Source organism: Odocoileus virginianus, chromosome 10, assembly GCF_023699985.2.
Source record: "Odocoileus virginianus isolate 20LAN1187 ecotype Illinois chromosome 10, Ovbor_1.2, whole genome shotgun sequence".
NCBI lineage: Eukaryota > Metazoa > Chordata > Mammalia > Artiodactyla > Cervidae > Odocoileus > Odocoileus virginianus.
This window is the reverse complement of record NC_069683.1, coordinates 37,706,163-37,727,222: the sequence shown is the minus strand read 5'-3', so window position 1 is coordinate 37,727,222 and position 21,060 is coordinate 37,706,163. Positions and strand designations below refer to the sequence as shown.

Below are 21,060 nucleotides of genomic sequence, written 5' to 3'. Positions count from 1 at the left end.
TTTACCAATGGATTTTTCTCTTTTTGTCGGTTTGTAGGACTTTCTCAATATGAATTGCTCATCATTGACAAACATCTTTGTGTCACCCAGATGTTTATCTTATATTCGGAATTTTTTAATAACTTTCATCTAGTCAAATTTATCAATTCCTTTCCTATGGCTTGCACTTTCTTGGGCTTGCCTAAAAAACTGAGATCAGAAAGATGTTCTCTAGTATTTTTTTTCATAGGCTTTATAACTTCATTTTCACACAGGTCTTCAATCCATTTAGAATTTGCTTTTTAATATCATGGTGTAGAGATCCAATTCTATTTTCTCCATACTGTGAGCTACTTTTTAAAAATTTAATTAATCTTCTAGAGCAGTTTTAAGTTCATAGCAAAAGGACAGGGAGTTCCCATATACCCTGTTCCCACACATGGCTAACCTTCCGCATTATCAATATCAGGCACCAGAGTGGCACATTTGTTACAACTGATAAACCTACATAAACCTACACTGATACATCATCACTCAAAGTCCATAGTTTACATTAGTGTTCACTCTTGGTTTTGTATACTCTATGGCTTTTGACAAATGTATAATAATATATATCCACCATTGTAGTATAGTATTGATTAATTTCACTGCCTTAAAAGTCTTCCGTGTTCTGCCTGTTTATCCCTTCCTTTCCCCAATCCCTGGCAATTATTAAACTTTTGTTGTAATTTTTATCAGTTTCAGGAGGTTTTTTGTTGATCTTTCAGATTTTCTTTGTAGACAATCATGTTATCTGCAAACAAAGACAGTTTTATTTCTTCCTTTCAAATCTGTATCTTTCATTTCCTTATTTGTTATATTAGCTAGGATATCCAGTATGATGCTAAAAAGTAATGGTGAGGGGAGACATCCTTGCCTTGTTCTTGACCTTTGCGGCAAAATCTCAAGTTTCTACCAATAAGTATGATATTAGGTATGTGTTATCTGTACGCTCTTTGTCACGTTAAGGACCTTTATCTCTATTCATAGTTTGCTGAGAGTTTTTTTATCATGAATGGGTGTTAGATTTTGTCCCATGTTTTTCCTGCATCTATTGATGTGATCATGTGATTTTTCTTCTTTTGCCTGTTGATGTGATAGATTATATTACTTGATTTTTCAAGTGTTGAACCAGCCTTGTATGACTGGGATAAATCCCACTTGATTATGGTGTCTATTCTTTTCATATACTGTTGCATTTGATTTACTAATATTTTATTGAGGAATTTTGCATCTTTGTCCATGAGAGATAATAGGTTTGCAGTTTTCCTTTTTCTGCAATGTCTTTGTCTACTTTTGGTATTAGGGTGGCATTGACTTCAGAGAATGAGGAAGTAGAAAACTCGTATAATTTCTTCCTTAAATGTTTGGTGGAATTCAACAGTGAACCTGTCTCAGTCTGGTGCTTTCTGTTTTGGAAGTATTTTATTATTGATTCAATTTCTTTAAATTTTTTTTCTATTTTCTATATTTTTCTATTTCTTATTTTGTGAGTTTTGGCAAATTGTGTCTTTTAAAGAATTGGTCCATTTCATCTAGGTCATCAAAATTGTGAACAGTCATAAAACACCTTTATTATTCTTTTAGTGGCAATGGGATCTGTAGTGATGTCCCTTCTTTCATTTCTAATATTAATAATTTGTGTCTTCTCTGGTTTTTGTTCAGTTAGCCTAAGGGCTTATTAACCTTACTGATCTTTTCAACAGCCAGCTTTTTGGTTTTGTTGATTTTCTCTGATATTTTTTCAATTTCATTGATTTCTGCTTTAATTTTTTTTATTATTTTTCCTCCTTATTTTATATACTTTTCTTTTTTTAGTTTCCTAAAGTGGAAGCTTACATTATTGATTTAAAGTTTTTCTGCTTTTCTAATATGTACATTCAATGATACAAATTTCTCTTAAGTGCTGCTTTCATTGCATTGTACAGATTTTAAGTTGCATTTTCATTTAGTTCACAATATTTTAAAATTTCTTCTGAAATTTCTTCTTTGACCCATGTGTTGGTTTAAAATGTGTGGTTTTATCTCCAAGTATTTGGGGATTTTAGTTATCTTTCTGTAATTGATGTCTAGTTAATTCTACTGTAGTTTGAGAGCAGATATTGTATGATTTTTATCCTTTTTAAATTTGCTAATGTGTGTCTTATGACCTAAAATGTGATCTATCTTGTTGAATGTTCCATGTAAGCTTGAGAACAACATGTAATCTGCTGTTGTTGAATAAAGTAGTCTGTAGATGTCAATTAGATCCAGTTGATCGATGGCACTGTTTAGCTGAACTATGTCCTTACTGATTTTCTGCCTGCTATATCTGTCCATTTCAGATAGAGGGGGATCAACAACTGTGACAGTGAATTTATCTATTTCTATAATATTTGCAGTTCTATCAGTTTTTAACTCACATATTTTGACACACTGGTATTAGGTGCAAACACATTAAGGATTATTACGTCTTCGTGGAGCACTGACCCCTTTACCATATGTAATGCCCCTCTTTATTCCTGATAACTTTCCCTGCTCTGAAGTCCATGCCACTTGAAATTAATACAGCTATTCCTGCTTTCTTTTGATTAGTGTTAGCATTGTGTATCTGTCTTATCATTCTGCTTTTAATCTATAAGTCTTTATAAGTCTTTAAGATATAAGTGGGTTTCTTATATACAATGTACAATGGTCTTGGTTTTTTTAATATTTTTAAATTTTATTTTTTAATTGAAATAGAACTGACATATTAGTTTCAGATGTACGAAGTAATGATTTGACATTGGCATATATGGCAAAAAAAAATCACCACATAAGTCTAGTTAACATCAGTCATCATCCACAGTTATAAAATTTTTTCTTGTGATAAGAATTTTAAGATTTACTCTCTTAACAACTTTTGAATATGCAACACAGTACTGTTAACTGTAGTCATAAGGGTCTTGGTTTTGATCCACTGACAATCTTTTAATTGGTATGTTCAGACCACTAATGATTCAGGTGACTATTGATATAGGCAGATTAATATTTACCATATTTGTTGCTTTGTTCTTTGTTCCTGTGTGTCTTCCACACTTTTTCTATACTTCTGGTTTTAACTGAGAATTTTATATAATTCTATCTTTTCTTTCTTAGCATATCAATTATACTTCTTTTTTCTTTTAAGAATGGTTGTCCTGGAGTTTTCAGTAGATGTTTACAACTAATCCAAGTTTACTTTCAAATATCATTATACTGTTTCAAAGATATTACAAGTACCTTGTAATAACAAAATACTTCTAATTCCTTCCTTCTTTCCCTTATATCATTGCTGCCAATGATTTCACTTACACATAAACATATATAAGCACATATAGACATAAACATATATAATTAAATACATGATTGCTATTATTTTGAATAAATTATTGTTAGATCAATTAAGAAAAATAAAAAATTTTATTTTATTCTTTAATGCTCTTCCTTTCTTTATAGAGATCTGAGTTCCTGACCTATGTTATTTTTCTTCTCTCTAAAGAATTTTAAACTTTCTTGCAAGATGGGGCTACTGGTGACAAATTCCCCCATTTTTTTTTTTTCTGTCTGAAGAAGAATCTTTATCTTTTTCACTTGTGAAGAATTATTTCACAGGGTATTGAGTTCTGAATTGGTGGTTTTTTTCTCAACACATTAAATATTTCACCCCACTCTTTTCTTATTTGCATGGTTTCTGAGAAGTGGGACATAATTTGTTATCTCTGTCCCTCTGTAGGTAAGGTGTTTTTTCCTTCTGGTTTCTTTCAATACTTTTTTATCTTTAATTTTCTATAGTTTGAAAATGATATGCTTGGATATAAGCTTTTTGGCATTTATTGTTCTTGGTATTCTCTGAGCTTCCTGGATCTCTGGTTTTGTGTCTGATACTAATTCGAGGAAATTCTCAGTCATTATTGTCTCAAATATTTCTTCTGTCCTTTCTTCTCCTGATAATCCTATTATGCATATGTTATACCTTTTGTAGTTTTCTCATAGTATTTGTATTGGGTTGGCCAGAAAGTTTGTTTGCCATTTTCCAGCTCACCTTACAGAAAAGGCTGAGCTAACTTTTTGGCCAGCCTAATATATTCTGTTCTGTTTTCTTCAGTCTTTTTTTTTCCCAGTACTTTTTTGTTGCTATATCCTCAAGCTCACAGATTCCTCAGCTGTGTCCAGGCTACTAGTAAGTCCATCAAAGGCATTTTTCATTTCTGTTACAAGATTTTTGAAGTCTAGCATTTCTTTTTGATTTTTCCTTAGGATTTCCATCTCTGCTTACATTACCTGTCTGTTTCTGCATGCTGTCCACATTATCCATTATCCATTTATCCCTTAGCATATTAATCATTGTTGTTTCAAATTCCCATCCCTGCTGTGTCCGTTTCTGATGCATTCTCTATCTTTTCAAAAGTGTTTTTTTTTTTTTTGCCTTTTGGTTTGCCTTTTAATATTTTATTGCAAGGTGTGCTGGGCAAAAGGAACTGAAGTGAGTAGGCTTTTAGCAACACGTAGACACACCCTGCCTTTTGTAAAAATTGGAGGATAATTGCTTTACAATATTGTGGTAGACTCTGCCATACCTCAGTGTAAATCAGTCATAATTATATATATATATCCATTTCCTCTTGGCCCTCCCCTCACCATAAGATATACCTTGCTTTATTGTGGCTCTACTTTATTGCATTTCAAAGACACTGCATTTTGTACAAGTTGAGGGTTTCTGGCAACACTGCACTGTCAGATGATGGTTATTTTTTGGAAGTACTTTTAAACTAAAAGCAAGTCTTTTTTAGACATAATGCTATTGCACACTTAACAGACTATAGTATAATGTAAACATAACTTTTATATGCCCTGAGAAACCAAAAATTTCATGTGATTAGATTTATTGCAATTTCTACTTTATTGCAGTGGTCTGGAGCTGAACCGATAATATCTTTTAGGGATGCTTGTGTTAAGGTGTCAGGGAGGGGAAGTGTTCTCTGGTCTCATGATTAGGTCTCACTCTTTTGGTGACTTGTACCCCTGGACTGTGAATTTCACATGTGCTTCTCAGCCTCCCCCCGCTGCTTAGGCGGGACTGGATGGCTGGAGGGGCCTGGAGTTGTATATTTCCCTTCCCCCAGATAGGCTCTGGTAAAATATCTTCTTCTGAGAGCATGGACTTGTTAAGAAGAACGGAATGCTCTGGTGTATTTAAAAATAGTTCCTTTCTCCTCCCCTTGCCAGAAGCATGAAGAAATTTTTCTCTGATAATCACTTAAAGGATTTACTAGAGCTCCTGTAGGTGAAACCCATAAAAGCTACTCCCCCTCCCCACCAATGACTAGGTATCTCTGGAGTTTCTAACTCTCAGACTTGTCTATATTGAGCCTCAAGCAATTCATCCATTATAGTTCAGGCTTTCCTACTTTGACAGGTGCAGGTTTCTTCTCTGGGAGGTTGTGATTCTCCACATCCTCCATCTACCTCTCCAATTCGAGGGCAGCAGTTCTCCCTGTGACCCCACTTCTCTCATGGATCTATAAAGAATTCTTGATTTTTCTGTTTAATCAGCATTTTATTTATTAGGATGGAGCAGTGACTTCTAAACTCCTTACATGTGGGCCTAGAAGCTCTAAGTCCATACTGTAAGCTACGTTTAACACCACTTAAGATCAGAGGAGAAGTAACTCCAGAAAGAATGAAGGGATGGAGCCAAAGCAAAAACAATTGTTGGATGGGACTGGTGATAGAAGCAAGGTCCGATACTGTAAAGAGCAATATTGCATAGGAACCTGGAATGTTAGGTCCATGAATCAAGGCAAATTGGAAGTGGTCAAACAGGAGATGGTAAGAGTGAATGTCGACATTCTAGGAATCAGTGAACTAAAATGGACTGGAATGGGTGAATTTAACTCAGATGACCATGATATCTAGTACTGTGGGCAGGAATCCCTTAGAAGAAATGAAGTAGCCATCATGGTCAACAAGAGAGTCCGAAATGCAGTACTTGGATGCAATCTCAAAAATGACAGAATGATCTCTGTTCGTTTCAAAGGCAAACCATTCAATATCACAGTAATCCAAGCCTATGACCCAACCAGTAATGCTGAAGAAGCTGAAGTTGAATAGTTCTATGAAGACCTACAGGACCTTTTAGAACTAACACCCAAAAAAGATGTCCTTTTCATTATAGGGGACTGGAATGCAAAAGGAGGAAGTCAAAAAACACCTGGAGTAATAGACAAATTAGGTCTTGGAGTACAGAATGAAGCAGGGCAAAGGCTAACAGAGTTTTGCCAAAAGAACTCACTGGTCATAGCAAACACCCTTTTCCAACAACACAAGAGAAGACTCTACACATGGACATCACCAGATGGTCAACACCGAAATCAGACTGACTATATTCTTTGCAGCCAAAGATGGAGAAGCTCTATACAGTCAGCAAAAACAAGACCAGGAGATGACTGTGGCTCAGATCATGAACTCCTTATTGCCAAAGTCAGACTTAAACTGAAGAAAGTAGGGAAAACCACTAGACCATTCAGGTATGACCTAAATCAAATCCCTTATGACTACACAGTGGAAGTGAGAAATAGATTTAAGGGACTATATCCGATAGACAGAGAGCCTGATGAACTATGGATGGAGGTTCGTAACATTAAACAGGAGACAAGGATCAAGACCATCCCCATGGAAAAGAAATGCAAAAAGGCAAAATGGTTGTCTGAGGAGGCCTTACAAATAGCTTGTGAAAAGAAGAGAAGCAAAAAGCAAAGGAGAAAAGGAAAGATATTCCCATTTGAATGCAGAGTTCCAAAGAATAGCAAGGAGAGATAAGAAAGCCTTCCTCAGTGATCAATGCAAAGAAATAGAGGAAAACAACAGAATGGGAAAGACTAGAGATCTCTTCAAGAAAATTAGAGATATCAAGGGAACATATCATGCAAAGATGGGTTCAATACAGGACAGAAATGGTATGGACCTAACAGAAGCAGAAGATATTAAGAAGAGGTGGCAAGAATACACAGAAGAACTGTACAAAAAAGATCTTCACGACCCAGATAATCACAATGGTGTGGTCACTCACCTAGAGCCAGACATCCTGGAATGTGAAGTCAGGTGGGCTTTAGAAAGCATCACTATGAACAAAGCTAGTGGAGGTGATGGAATTCCAGTTGAGCTATTTCAAATCCTGAAAGATGATGCTGTGAAAGTGCTGCACTCAATATGCCAGCAAATTTGAAAAACTCAGCAGTGGCCACAGGACTGGAAAAGGTCAGTTTTCATTCCAATCCCAAAGAAAGGCAATGCCAAAGAATGCTCAAACTACCACACAATTGCACTCATCTCACACGCTAGTAAAGTAATGTTCAAAATTCTCCAAGCCAGGCTTCAGCAATACGTGAACTGAGAACTTCCAGATGTTCAAGCTGGTTTTAGAAAAGGCAGAGGAACCAGAGATCAAATTGCCAACATCCGCTGGATCATCGAAAAAGCAAGGGAGTTCCAGAAAAACATCTATTTCTGCTTTATCGACTACGCGAAAGCCTTCGACTATATGGATCACAATAAACTGTGGAAAATTCTGAAAAGAAATGGGAATACCAGACCACCTGACCTGCCTCTTGAGAAACCTGTATGAAGGTCAGGAAGCAACAGTTAGAACTGGACATGGAACAACAGACTGGTTCCAAATAGGAAAAGGAGTACGTCAAGGCTGTATATTGTCACCCTACTTATTTAACTTATATGCAGAGTACATCATGAGAAAGGCTGGGCTGGAAGAAGCACAAGCTGGAATCAAGATTGAAGGGAGAAATATCAATAACCTCAGATATGTAGATGACACCACCCTTATGGCAGAGAGTGAAGAGGAACTAAAAAGCCTCTTGATGAAAGTGAAAGAGGACAGTGAAAAAGTTGGCTTAAAGCTTAACATTCAGAAAACTAAGATCATGGCATCTGGTCCCATCACCTCATGGGAAATAGATAGGGAGACAGTGGAAACAGTGTCAGACTTCATTTTTGGGGGCTCCAAAATCACTGTGGATGGTGACTGCAGCCATGAAATTAAAAGACGGTTGTTCCTTGGAAGGAAAGTTATGACCAATCTAGACAGCATATTAAAAAGCAGAGACATTACTTTGTCAATAAAGGTCCATCTAGTCAAAGCTATGGTTTTTCCAGTGGTCATGTATGGATGTGAGAGTTGGACTGTGAAGAAAACTGAGCACTGAAAAATTGATGCTTTTGAACTGTGGTGTTGGAGAAGACTCTTGAGAGTCCCTTGGACTGCAAGGAGATCCAACCAGTCCATCCTGAAGGAGGTCAGTCCTGGGTGTTCATTGGAAGGACTGATGCTGAAGCTGAAACCCCAATACTTTGGCCACCTCATGCGAAGAGTTGACTCATTGGAAAAGACCCTGATGCTGGGAGGGATTGGGGGCAGGAGGAGAAGGGGACGACAGAGGATGAGATGGCTGGATGGCATCACCGACTCGATGGGCATGGGTTTGAGTAGACTCCGGGAGTTGGTGATGGACAGGGAGGCCTGGCGTGCTGTGATTCATGCCGTTGCAAAGAGTTGGACACGACTGAGTGACTGAACTGACTGACTGACTGAATCCATCTTTCCTCCACTTTGTGATGCCACTTTTGTCATATAAAGAGTGACCATGAAATTTATTGTCCAAACAAGGATGTAAAAGTTTGTTATTGATAATTATGCTGTGATAGCTGCTGAAACTGGAACTTTCCCAGGCAAATGGGGCATATGTTCAACTTAATAATATACTAGGTTCCCAAATACTTACATTATTATTGAGCAGTCCACTCTGGTTCCTTTCCCCCAAGCACTGTAATATATTTTAATATCCTCATTCCTTGCTCTTCATTCCTCATTCCTGTTCTTCATTATCAACACTGTGTAATCTCTTTGGGCATCTTTATTTCTTCATAAATGGCATAAATACACTAAAAACTCCTTTACTTCTCTGTCATTTTATCTTCCTGATGTGATAAAACTCCAGCCATGCATGCCTGTGCAGTTCAGTGCTCCTGGACAAAGTCATGTAATGATGCCAATTGTCTCCTATATTAATCTGACTCCTAGCCTCAGGTCTGCCCTGCTACACTGCTATATATATCTGGTAAACCATTACCTTTCCACTATCAACAACAATGATTTCAAATTTCCACTCTCTCCAAATCTCTTCTTTCACTCTTATTGTATTACCTTGCCTCTTACTTGAAAGAAAAACAGAAGTCATCAGATTTAAAGTCCTTCACTTTCCCTTCTGTATCCACCCTGTCCTTCATTCTTGTTGTAACAGAGGAACCTTACTTCTCTTTCCTCTCTGCTTTCACCCATCTTCCTAACTCTAACAATTACCCCATTTCTCTCTTCCAGATTCAACTTTCGCCCCAGCTGAATCATTCCCATTAATCTCGTAAGCACATTTGAGTCTTTCCTGTTGAAAAATCAAGACACCTTCACTTAACTCTTCCTCTGCCTCCAGATATGGTATTTTCTCTTCTCTCCATCACAATCAAGTAAACTGAATGAATTGGCGATACCTCCAGTCTTCACCTCCTATTCATTCTCATCCCAGGCTGGGGTTTGGGGGGTACCTCATACTACTAACACAGCTCTAGCTAAGGCCATCAGCGGTTTCTGCAGTGCTTCACCAAGTAGGTACACAGACCTTCGTGACTCTCCTCCCAAGGTTTCTCTGCCAGCTCCCCTTGCCCTCTCCCCATCTCCACCTTCCTATTCACTGTCTCTATTTGACTGCTGACCCGCCTCTACTGGCCTTTAAACTTGAAATTACTCAAAGCTCAGTCCTAAGCCCTCTCCTATTCTGCCTTTAGCCCTTCTCTGTAGGTGACCTCATTCAACTCATAGCATTGCTACCTAAGTGTGGATGATTCACATGTTTATATTTCCAGCCTTAGCCACTTCTCTGAGCTCAAGTATGTATCTCCAAATATCTATCTCCTACTTGTACTACCTCTTGGTTAAAACATACCTCAAATCCACGTTGGTAACAACTAATACATCTTCCCTCTAACCTGGTCCTGCTCCAAGCATGCAAGTCAGAAACGCAGGGTGTCACCCTTGGCTCTTCTCTCTGCCTCGCCCTTCACATCCAAATGCTGTCCATGTTACCTTCCAAATGTCTCTTGGACTCCTACTACCATCCCCATTACTACCATAGACTACTATCCTTACTACTTCAGACTAAGCCACATCATTTTTAACCTGAACTAATAGAAAATTATCCTAACTGGTCTCCATACATCTTCTCTTGTCTTTCTTCAATTTGTTCTCTGTACTATAAGCCAGAGTGATCTTTTAAAAGCACAAATATATTATCTTCTTCCTTTAGAACAATTCAACAGCTTTTCATTGTTTCCAGATTCAAGACTGAAATCCTTAAGAGTAAAGTCCCTGCCTTCTCACCTCTCTAGCTTCATGCTGTGCCATCTCCCTGCTCACTTTCTGCACTTGACTATTCTCATCTTATGATTTCTCTTGCAAAAGCCTGGTCAATTACTTTCCCCTTCTTTCCTTTCTTCCTCCTTCCCTTCCTCCATTTCCTTCATCCCTTTATCTCAGCTCACTCATCCATCTTAATGAAAACTCTCCCCTGTCCTCTTTCATTGTGGCAATTTCTCCTCTTATGTGCTCTCATATATCATCCCTCTCCCTTCAGACACTTCAGAACTTCTAATTTTGATGGCATTTGTTTGAGTTCTTAACTAACATATACTTATTTAATAATCTGTAAGCTACATGAGGGAAGGCATCATGTCTCTTGCTTTTTATTTTTGTCTGTTTCCTCAGCACTTAGCACCATGCCTGATACATAAGAGGTGTGCACTGAAGAACTAGGTATTCTGCCTCTTCCCTTTAATTGTGAGATGGCTCTACATCCTGGCTGTGGTATCTGCCTTTACTCCCTATTCAGACAGCTCCCTGGATATCCTTTTGACTTTAGATTTTGTTTTTCTAGATGATTACTAATAGCCTTGATAATATTAACAGTTTGCATTTTTGACCACTTTCTATTAGCTAAGGACTTTACCTATATGATTTCCATTGTCTTCCAATAATTAAGCACTATTAATCAAGATTGCTGGGAAACATATCAATAACCTCAGATATGCAGATGACACCACTCTTATGGCAGAAAGTGAAGAGGAAGTAGAGTCTCTTGATGGAAGTGAAAGAGGAGAGTGAAAAAGCTGGCTTAAAACTCAACATTCAAAAAAATGAAGATCACGGCATCTGGTCCCATTACTTCATGGCAAATAGATGGGGAAACAATGGAAACAGTGACACTTTATTTTCTTGGGCTCCAAAATCACTGCAGATGGTGACTGCAGCCATGAAATTCAAAGATGCTTGCTCCTTGGAAGAAAAGCTATGACCAACCTGGACAGCATATTAAAAAGCAGAGACATTACTTTGCCAACAGAGGTCTGTCTAGTCAAAGCTCTGGTTTTTCCAGTGGTCATGTATGGATTTGAGAGTTGAACTATAAAGAAAGCTGAGTGCTAAAGAATTGATGCTTTTGAACTGTGGTATTGGAGAAGACTCCTGAGAGTCCCGTGGTCTGCAAGGAGATCAAACCAGTCAATCCTAAGGGAAGTCTGTTCTCAATATTCATTGGAAGGACTGACACTGCAGCTGAAGCTCCAGTATTTTGGCCACCTGAAGTGAAGAACTGACTCATTGGAAAAGACCCTGATGCTGCAAAAGATTGAAGATGGGAGAAGGGGATGACAGAGGATGAGATAGTTGAATGGCATCACTGACTTGATTGACATGAGTTTGAGCAAGCTCAGTGAGTTGGTGATGGACAAGGAAGCCTAGTGTGCTGCAACCCATGGGGTCGCAAAGAGTTGGCTATGACTGAGTGATTGAACTGACTGAAGCCTGTTCTTGATGAAACTACTGTTATGCATATGGGTTAAATAGCCTGTTCAAATCCCACAGTGGTGGAACTGGGGTTTTCCCTCAGCCACATCTGTTCTAAAGCCCATGCTCTTTTCGCTACACCACTAGGTCCTTCCTAATAGTGTCATGTTAAGTAAGGATTTCTTTCTAGCCAAGCTGAGTCTTGTGGAACCATCCACAATAACTAAACACCTCACTCCAGCACATACACATAAGTACTTGGTAAATATAAATAGTAATTCTGCTTCTTAAGGGCATTTAGATTTCTTTCTGCAGCTTTGTTGGTATAGGGTAAATTTTCACACATTGAGATTTTCTTGGAATTGCACCCTTGATCTCCCTGAGACTCACTTTACTGGTGATTATAGAGAACCTTTCCAGGTACTTTTAACCTTAAATCTTTAAAAGTTGGGGGAGGGTTCAGGGTGACTACATTGGGATGGCCAAAGGGAACTAAATTTTAATTAGCACCTACTATGTGCCAGGTACTTAATGTGGTCACATCTTTGAATCCTTGGTGGGAATAACTATTCACATAGATAAGAAAATAAAAGTCAGAGTGATCTGGTCTGGATTCTGACTCAGGGATGTCTGAAACTAAAGCCTGTACCTCTGAAAAGATCCCAGTGGGGGATAAGACTCAGATTCTTGGTCCAGCACTGAAACAAAGAAGAATGTTTGCTAAGCCATGGAAGCCACCTTAGGTAAATATGGTGGTTTATCTACAGCCTCAGTTGCCAGATGGTAGTTGAGATTATTGAGATTGAACAGAAGGGGATATTTCCTTCAGTTTAGAGGATGCTCCCAAACTTGTTTGTTTTTCAGAAAATATCAGCTTTATCCAACAAACTTTGGGCCTATCAGAACTTATTCTTATCCCTTTTCCCACTCCCCAAACATCTCCTCATTTTTCCTGGTCTAGAGAAGACCCACTTTGTTGGCCACCAGCTAAAAGAAAGTCACTTAAAAAGGATTTAACACTTGTTTTGATCTGTGTCTTCTTTTCTGAGTACTTGGGACAAGAAAATTAAAACACATTATAATGGGTGGCTGTGTCTCATAGTAGTATTATGGGTGATTCTTGCTTCCTTTCTATGTTTTTTGTAGTTTCTACATTTTCTAAAATGGTGATGTATTGCTTTAAATGAAGAGGTGTCTAATTTTAAGGGACTTCATTACAACATTCAATGGGTAAAGTTTCATTTTTTTAGAAAATGTAAGCTAAAATAAATCTTCACCAGTAAAGTTAAAGTTTAAAGTTACTTGGGAGAGATTTGTAAGTAAGGTAGGCTGCTTGACTTCCTGTAAGAAGAGAGAGAAATTGTGAGACCTGGGACTGGTCCTCACCCAACTAGGTGAGGTAGCCAGGTAAGGTAGACCCAAATTTAGCCAGGTGAACAAGTTTAATATCCAGAATACTGGGCAACCTATAATTAAGGAAAAATGGTTGGGTATTTTGTCATGAATAGGCCTTTTGAAATATTAGGAACTTTTCATGCTATCTCATTAGCATGACTTTTTAAGGCTTCCAAAACTTTCCATCAGTTACAATCCTGAGTCACCTACCATAACTATTTTGAAATCCATATCATGACGTACCTTTACCATCATCCTATTTATGGCCTCACTTTCTTTTCAGACTTGCATGTACAATTCTTCTTTCCTAAGTCTAATTTTAGCTCCCCTTTCAACTCTGACCTGGATTCTCTCTCCTGGATTGTCTCACCCTTTCTGGCCTAACAGATGTAATTGTCAGGAGACCAACTCATATACTATCAGGGTCCTGGATAAAGTCACAACCTTTCTAACAAGTGGGTGGACCATAGCAGTGGAACACCCAGGAGAACACTATTCAGAAGTCCCTGTAGTTGGCATCTTGGACATTTGTCTTCCAAAAGCAGAACCCCAGTCAAAGAGATCAGAACCAGTGGTCAGTATCAGGAGTTCAGTTCCCACATGAGAATCATGGATAAGTCAGATAATTGGAACAGGAACTTGGAACGACATCCATGGCAGGAAACTGGTTCCATGAGCATGGCTTGGAGAGGAGTTGGCAGGAGAGGTTAGATTTTGGCATTGGGATAAGAAGGGACTTCTGCCTGGTGGGGTTGGAGGTAATATGTAATGTAAGAAAACAACTCGAGAGCCCAGTGGTCAATGCAGGGCACCACGACCAAGGATACCTATCAGGGATTGAGATGAGAAAAGTGGTTGCTTAAGCAGGCTGTCTTCAGGTCCTTATTGATTTAGGGAGTGGGTGGTCTGAGTCTGAAGGAAAGGGCAACAGTACATCTAAATATGAACTGTTGAGTCAAGAGCATAGGGGATATTGATAGTTAGGGACAAGGTTAGAGAATGAGAGAATATATGTCCTACTGCATCATCTCATATATATTTCTTCTCTAGAGGCTTGTGAGAAGCAGTGGATACTCAGTATATAGCTATGTGTTTCCCTAACACCTTAGCCTGATTGTATTAACACAGGAGAAAGACACTCTGAAGAGGAGAAGCAAGAATACAGGCATGCCTTGAAGATACTGTGGATTTGGGGTCAGACCTCTTTAATAAAGTGAACATTGCAATAAAGTGAGTCACATGAATATTTTGGTTTGGTACATGTATATCATCACCTTGCTTATTTAACTTATTTGCATAGTACATCGTGTGAAATGCTGAGCTGGATGAAGCACAAGCTGGAATCAAGATTGCCAGGAGAAATATCAATAATCTCAAAAATACAGAAAGTGAAGAGGAACTCTTGAGAAAGCTGAAAGAGGAGAGTGAAAAAGCTGGCTTAAAATTCAACATTCAAAAAACTAAGATTAAGGCATCCAGTCCTATCATTTCATGGCAAATAGATGGAGAAACACTGGAAACAGTGACAAACTTTATTTTCTTGGGCTCCAAAATCACTGCAGATGGTGACTGCAGCCATGAAATTAAAAGACATTTGCTCCTTGGAAGAAAAACTATAGCAAACCTAGACAGCATATTAAAAAGCAGAGACATTACTTTGCCAACAAAGGTCCATCTAGTTAAAGCTCTGGTTTTTCTAGTAGTCACGTACAGTTGTGAAAGCTGGATAATAAAAATGGCTGAGTACTGAAGAATTGATGCTTTCAAATTGTGGTGTTGGTGAAGACTCTTGAGTCCCTTGGATAGCAAGGAGACCAAATCAGTCAATCCTAAAGGAAATCAACCCTAAATATTTATTGGAAGGTCTGATGCTGAAGTTGAAGCTCCAATACTTTGCCCACCTGATGCAAAGAGCCAACTCATTGGAAAAGACTCCAATGCTGGGAAAGACTGAAGGCAGGAGGAGAAGGGGAAAACAGAGGATAAGATGGTTCAATGGCATCACCGACTCGATGGTCATGAGTTTGAACAAACTCTGGGAGATGGTGAAGGACAAGAAAGCCTGGCGTACTGCAGTCCATGGGGTCATAAAGAATCGGACATGACTGAGTGACTGAACAACAAATAAAAATTATATTTACAATGAAAAAATGCTTAACATCACTGATTATTAGAAAAATGCAAATCAAAACTACGGAGAGGTACCGCCTCCACCAATTAGAATGGCCATCACCAAAAAATGTACAAATAATAAATGCTGGAGAGGGTGTAGAGAAGAGGGAACCCTACAGCATTGTTTGGCAATGTAAATTGGTGCAGCCAGTATGGAGAACAGTATGAAGTTTCCTTAAAAAACTAAAGAGAGTAACCATATAATCCAGCAATCTTCTGGGAATATACCCAGAAAAGACAAAAACTCTTACTTCAAAAAGATACCACACCCCACTGTTCATAGGAGCACTATTTACAAAATCCAAAGCATGGAAGCAACCTAAATGTCCATCAACAGATGAATGGATAAAGAAGATGAAATACACACACTGGAATATACTCAGTCACAAAAAGAATGAAGTAATGCCATTCGCAGCAACATGGACGGACCTAGAGGTCATCATACTAAGTGAAGTAAGTCAGACAAGGAAAGATAAATACCGTACGATATTACTTTTATGTGGAATCTAAAAAAATAATACAAATGAGCTTATTTACAAAACAGACAGAGACTCACAGACTTAGAAAACAAACTTGTGGTTACCAAAAGGGAGGGGAGGCAGGGATAAGTTAGGAACTTGGGATTAACATATACACAATACCATAATAAAATAGAAAACCAACAATGATCTACTATATAGCACAGGAAACTATACTCAATATCATGTAATAATCTATAAGGGAAAAGAATCTGAAGAACAGATGTATATATAACTGAATTAATTTGCTATACACCTGAAACTAACATAAAATTGTAAATCAAATATACTTCAATAAAAAATAAAATTTAAAAAATTTAAAGGTTAAAATTTAAAGAATAAAAAATGTTTACAGTTTACTATAATCTATTAAGTGTGCAACAGCATACTTAAAAGCCACAATCTATGTATATTAATAATACTCTATTGCTAAAAATTTCTAACCATGTGCACACTGCTATATTTAAAATGGATAACCAACAAGGACTTACTGTATAGCACATGGAATTTTGCTCAATGTTTATGTCAGGCTGAATGGGAGGCAAGTTTGGTGGAGAATGGATATATGTATATATATGGCTGAGTCCCTTCATGGTTCACCTGAAGCTATTACAACATTTCTAATCGGCTATACCCCAATACAAGATAAAAAGGCTTAAAAAATGTTAACCATCATCTGAGTCTTTCACAAGTCATAATCTTTTTGCAATAGTAATGTCAAAGATCAATGATCACAGGTCACTACAACAAGTATAATAATAATAATGAAAAATTTGAAATACTGCAAGAATTACCAAAATGTGACATAGATACATGAAGTGAGCTTATACTGCTACAAAAATGGTGCTGATAGACTTGCTTGACCCAGGGTTGCCACAAAACTTCAATTTGTGAAAAATACAATGCCTGCTAAGTACAATAATGCAAAGTATGGTAAAATGAGGTATGACTATACTTGTTTACTATAGGACAATCAGAAAATGCAAAGAAGCAAAAACTATGAAATAAACAATATTCACAATTCAACTACCCCCAAGATAGATATTACTAACAGTTTGATGTTTTAACAGTTCATTTTTTCTGACTATACATATACATACAAATATATATGCAATCCTAAAAAAAAAAAACCAGAATTACACTATACTGTCTTTTTCACTCAAAAGCACATCATGAACATCTTTCCTTTCTACTCAATATGTGACTCAACACCGTCCTCTGTGGCTGCAGAATGCCCCATAGTGTGGACAGCCCACAGTTCACCTAACAAACTTCAGACACAATTTGGGGTTATTACAATGATCTCTCACAGCTAAATTTCACATTTTTAATTTTCTGAAATTAATGCCCATTATTATTATTGAATCTGTCCAGGAAGGGATTTTGAAACCCTTCAATAAGATCTGAGAGAGTACCCAAAGAAAATAACCCCAGTCATTAAATCACCCCTTTCCAGCTTCCTATGTGTATTTTCTCCATCTGAAAGTCATGGAATGAAAGATAGTTGCTTTTGTCTTTTATGGAAGAGATTTCAAGACAGATTTTTAAAAATTAAAGATTTTGTCTTTATGGCTCTATAGAGTTCATTATAGAAAAGTGTACAAGGATAGAAAAATAAAGTGGAAAAAAATCCCCCACTGTTTGAATAATTTTGGTTTGTTTCCTTCTAGAGTTTCCTCTGTTTATGCTTTGAAATTTATACACAGTTGTATTCCTATTTTGTGTATAATGTTATCTTATTTTTCCTATTTGTCCTAGGAGCCCTCACATTTTTCTGGGGTTTTATCAGTTCATCTGAAACACCATTTCAACAACAGTGTTGGCTGTATTCCCTGGTGTAGCTTTTGACAGTGGCCCCCCGTCTAGGCTGTAAAGATTTAGGTCCAAATCTATCCTCCTTCTTTACAAAGACTGTCACCTCCCAGTCCTTCCCAGTTAGAATCCCTTTCTGCTCTAGCACCTCTTCTAACAGATTATTTTCATTGTATTCACTCTTTTTTTTTTTTTAACCCTTTTGGCTTTATTTTTTTCTTTCCCAGGGCATGTCCTCCACCTCCCAGACCAGAGAAGCACGTGAGAAGCTGAGGGGGGAGCAGACGTGGCCATGAGCGTCTCAGGGGGCCCCTCCGACGCTGCTCTGGGTGCACAGCCTTCAATCCACGGAGGTCAAATTCCAAGAGCTGATGGATGTTTGCTCCCCATGAAAAACAGATTAATTCTGCACGCTACCTGGGTGGTTTCACATACTGAGAGTGAACACAGCAGGCCAAGCTTGGGAGCTGGGCTGGACCAGGGCAGGTGGGCAACCTGAGCAGGCTAATAACCTGGCCCCCTTTCAAACAATATTCTCTAAATATCTGGCCAACATTCATCCAGGGGAGAGGCTGAGTGCTGTGTAGCGGGAGAGGACAGGGAAGAATGCTGGTTCAGCACCCACCTACTAGCAGCTTGGCTCCCAGCCCTGAACACATCTTACCCAGCAGCTAAGAGGCCTGGAAGGCAGCTGAGACACACACCACCTCTTGCCACTTTTGAGCTCCTGGGAGTTTTGCTCCCCTATCACGAGGCAACAGTAAAAGGTCTGGGAGAGCCGGACAGCCTATCTACTAGCAGTGTGACTCTGGCAAACTTCTTAACCTTTCTTAAGGGGTCTTCTCATCTGTGAAGTAGGGGATAATAACAATACCTGCCTCAATGGGCTGGAAGGGTTTAAATGAATTATTACACATAAAGTAGAGAAATTCCTGGCACAAAGCTATTGCTGTTTATTATAATCACAGAGTATTATTTATAATAATGAAATCATTATCATCATCATTCTCATTTCATGCTTGTTCTCAATAATTCTCGTAAAGACCATTTTCTCTATCTCATTACATTTCCAGTGACATCTTAGTGCTTCTTACAAACTGGTATCCTGGCACCAGCCCAGCTGGCTGGCACCTAAATCCAACTTGGCTTGGGAGCCTAGAGTTCAATGGACAGGCTGCAGTGGAACTGGTGTGTGTGTGTGTGTGTGTGTGTGATTGCCCACTTATTCCACACAGTGTATCCCTTGGTTGAAAAACAGTCTCATCTTCCACGTGAGGATTGGGAGATGCTGAGAAAGGTTAAGATGGACTTAACCTTTCTGGTCATCAACTGGGTGTAGGTAATCCTCAGTAAGAAAACATATATGTCCTTTAGAAAATCCAGGAAGAGAAGAATTCTCCTTTAAAACAGGTGAATTATGTCTCAAGGGATCCTGAGAGAAATGGTGGGGTAGTGGTGGAATATGAGGTGTGGGCTCTGGAGCTGTGCAGACCTGGACTGGACTTCTGTCTGAGTCACTGAATGACCCTGAGCAAAGGTAACTAAGCTTTCTGTGCCTCAGCATCTTTGTCTGTGAAATGGGTATATCATGCTGATAAAGGAAGCTGTTCTATATATACTGCCTAGCAGGGTGCCTGGAACAGTTGTTTAGTCACTAAGTTGTCTCTGACTCTTTGCAACCCCATGAATTGTAGCCCACAAGACTCCTCTGTCCACAGGATTTCCCAAGCAAGAATACCGGAGCGATTGTCTTGCCATTTCCTTCTTCAGGAGATCTTCCCAACCCAGGGACCAAACCCATGTCTCCTGCATTGGCAGGCAGGTTCCTTACCACCTGAGTCACCGGGAAGCCACCTAGAACAGTCAGGTGCCCCATAGCTGTGACTGCTTCTGAGTTCTTAAAGTGACAGCCAGAAAATGAACCCTGAAAGCACCCTCGCTGTCCACAGCCTAGCAGGTGGGTGATGCACATATGTGAATAACTTAGAATATTGTCATCTGCAGAATGTATTAATAAAATCCAGGGCATCCCAGAATGCACAGTCCTGGCAATAATATCTATTATTTACCCAGTCCCCAGTCCATACTGCATGTTTTTGCTAACACTTCTTATCCATTATTTCACATAATCATCCCAATAATCTTGTAAAGTATGAAATATCCCCATTTTACAAATTCAGAAATCGGGACTAGGAAGCAGGAGCTTGGACTCATGTCCCCCTGTGACCCTAAGTCTATAGTCCTTATAACCATTGGACCTAACTGACTTCCCTCATCTTCCACTTGGGGAGATGGTGTCAGTTTCTATTTGATGCTAGAAAATCACTCTGATAAATAGGTTTAAACCCATAGAACCATATAGTTGGGGAACATTATACTAGGTAGTCTAATGTCTAGGAAATAAATCAGCCTTTTAAGTTTTATATCGCAATACCATTGAAATGTTTAACAATTATTGCCAGAGAATGGTATAATGCAGTACTAAAGATGAGTAATTGAAAAACCCATCAAGGCAGATGAGGCATCTTCTCACTGAATTGCTCTTTGATACTTTACATAATTATTTCATTCAGATTTATGACCAGCTCAGCAGCTCTCTATGCTGCTTGGCTCTCTTGATGGCTAGGCCTATTGTGCTGAGAACTTCTGGGATGGACAGAATGCCTCCTGAACACTAATGGGGCTTTCAGTGGTTTGACTTCATTTAGCAAAGGACAAAGTTAGGAGTGAAAATTGTTTCCTGAGGGCTCCCATGTCCCAGTCACCGTGCTGGGGGTTATATGTATTAACCATGCTGGCTAATTTCAAATCTGTAAGAGACCTGAGAGGGGGCTATGTTTTCCAGCTCACAGAAGAAACCGAGGCTCAGGGAAATAGTGTCACTTAATCAGATTTGCCAGATTCATAGTGAACTCATACCAGGCAGTTTGGCACCAAGCCAGTGGCCTTTCCACTATACCACCAGCCTCCAGGAAGACCCTGTGTGCCCAGAGAAGGCTTAGCTTTTTTGAAAGAGAATTCTAGTAACATCAAATGCAGGGGAAAAAAAAAAAAAAAACAACAACACTAATCCCAGCCTGATTTTATTTGCAGCTCTGGCTCCTTAAACCTCTGAGTTGATCCTCCACCCTCGCCCCTCCCCTCCTTGTTCCATGATTCTCACGATGTCAGCACCTCCAGGCAGACAGGGATCCAGACCAGTCTCCATCAGGGCCAGCGTTTCCCATGGATTCAGCCTCC

At 38.8% G+C, this 21,060-nt stretch overlaps 1 protein-coding gene across 1 annotated transcript in view; it reads right to left on the bottom strand.

The window, feature by feature from the left end:
• The window catches only part of SPON1 (spondin 1), a 302,143-nt gene that overhangs the window by 212,086 nt on the left and 68,997 nt on the right, over positions 1–21,060 (bottom strand). The window lies entirely within an intron of this gene.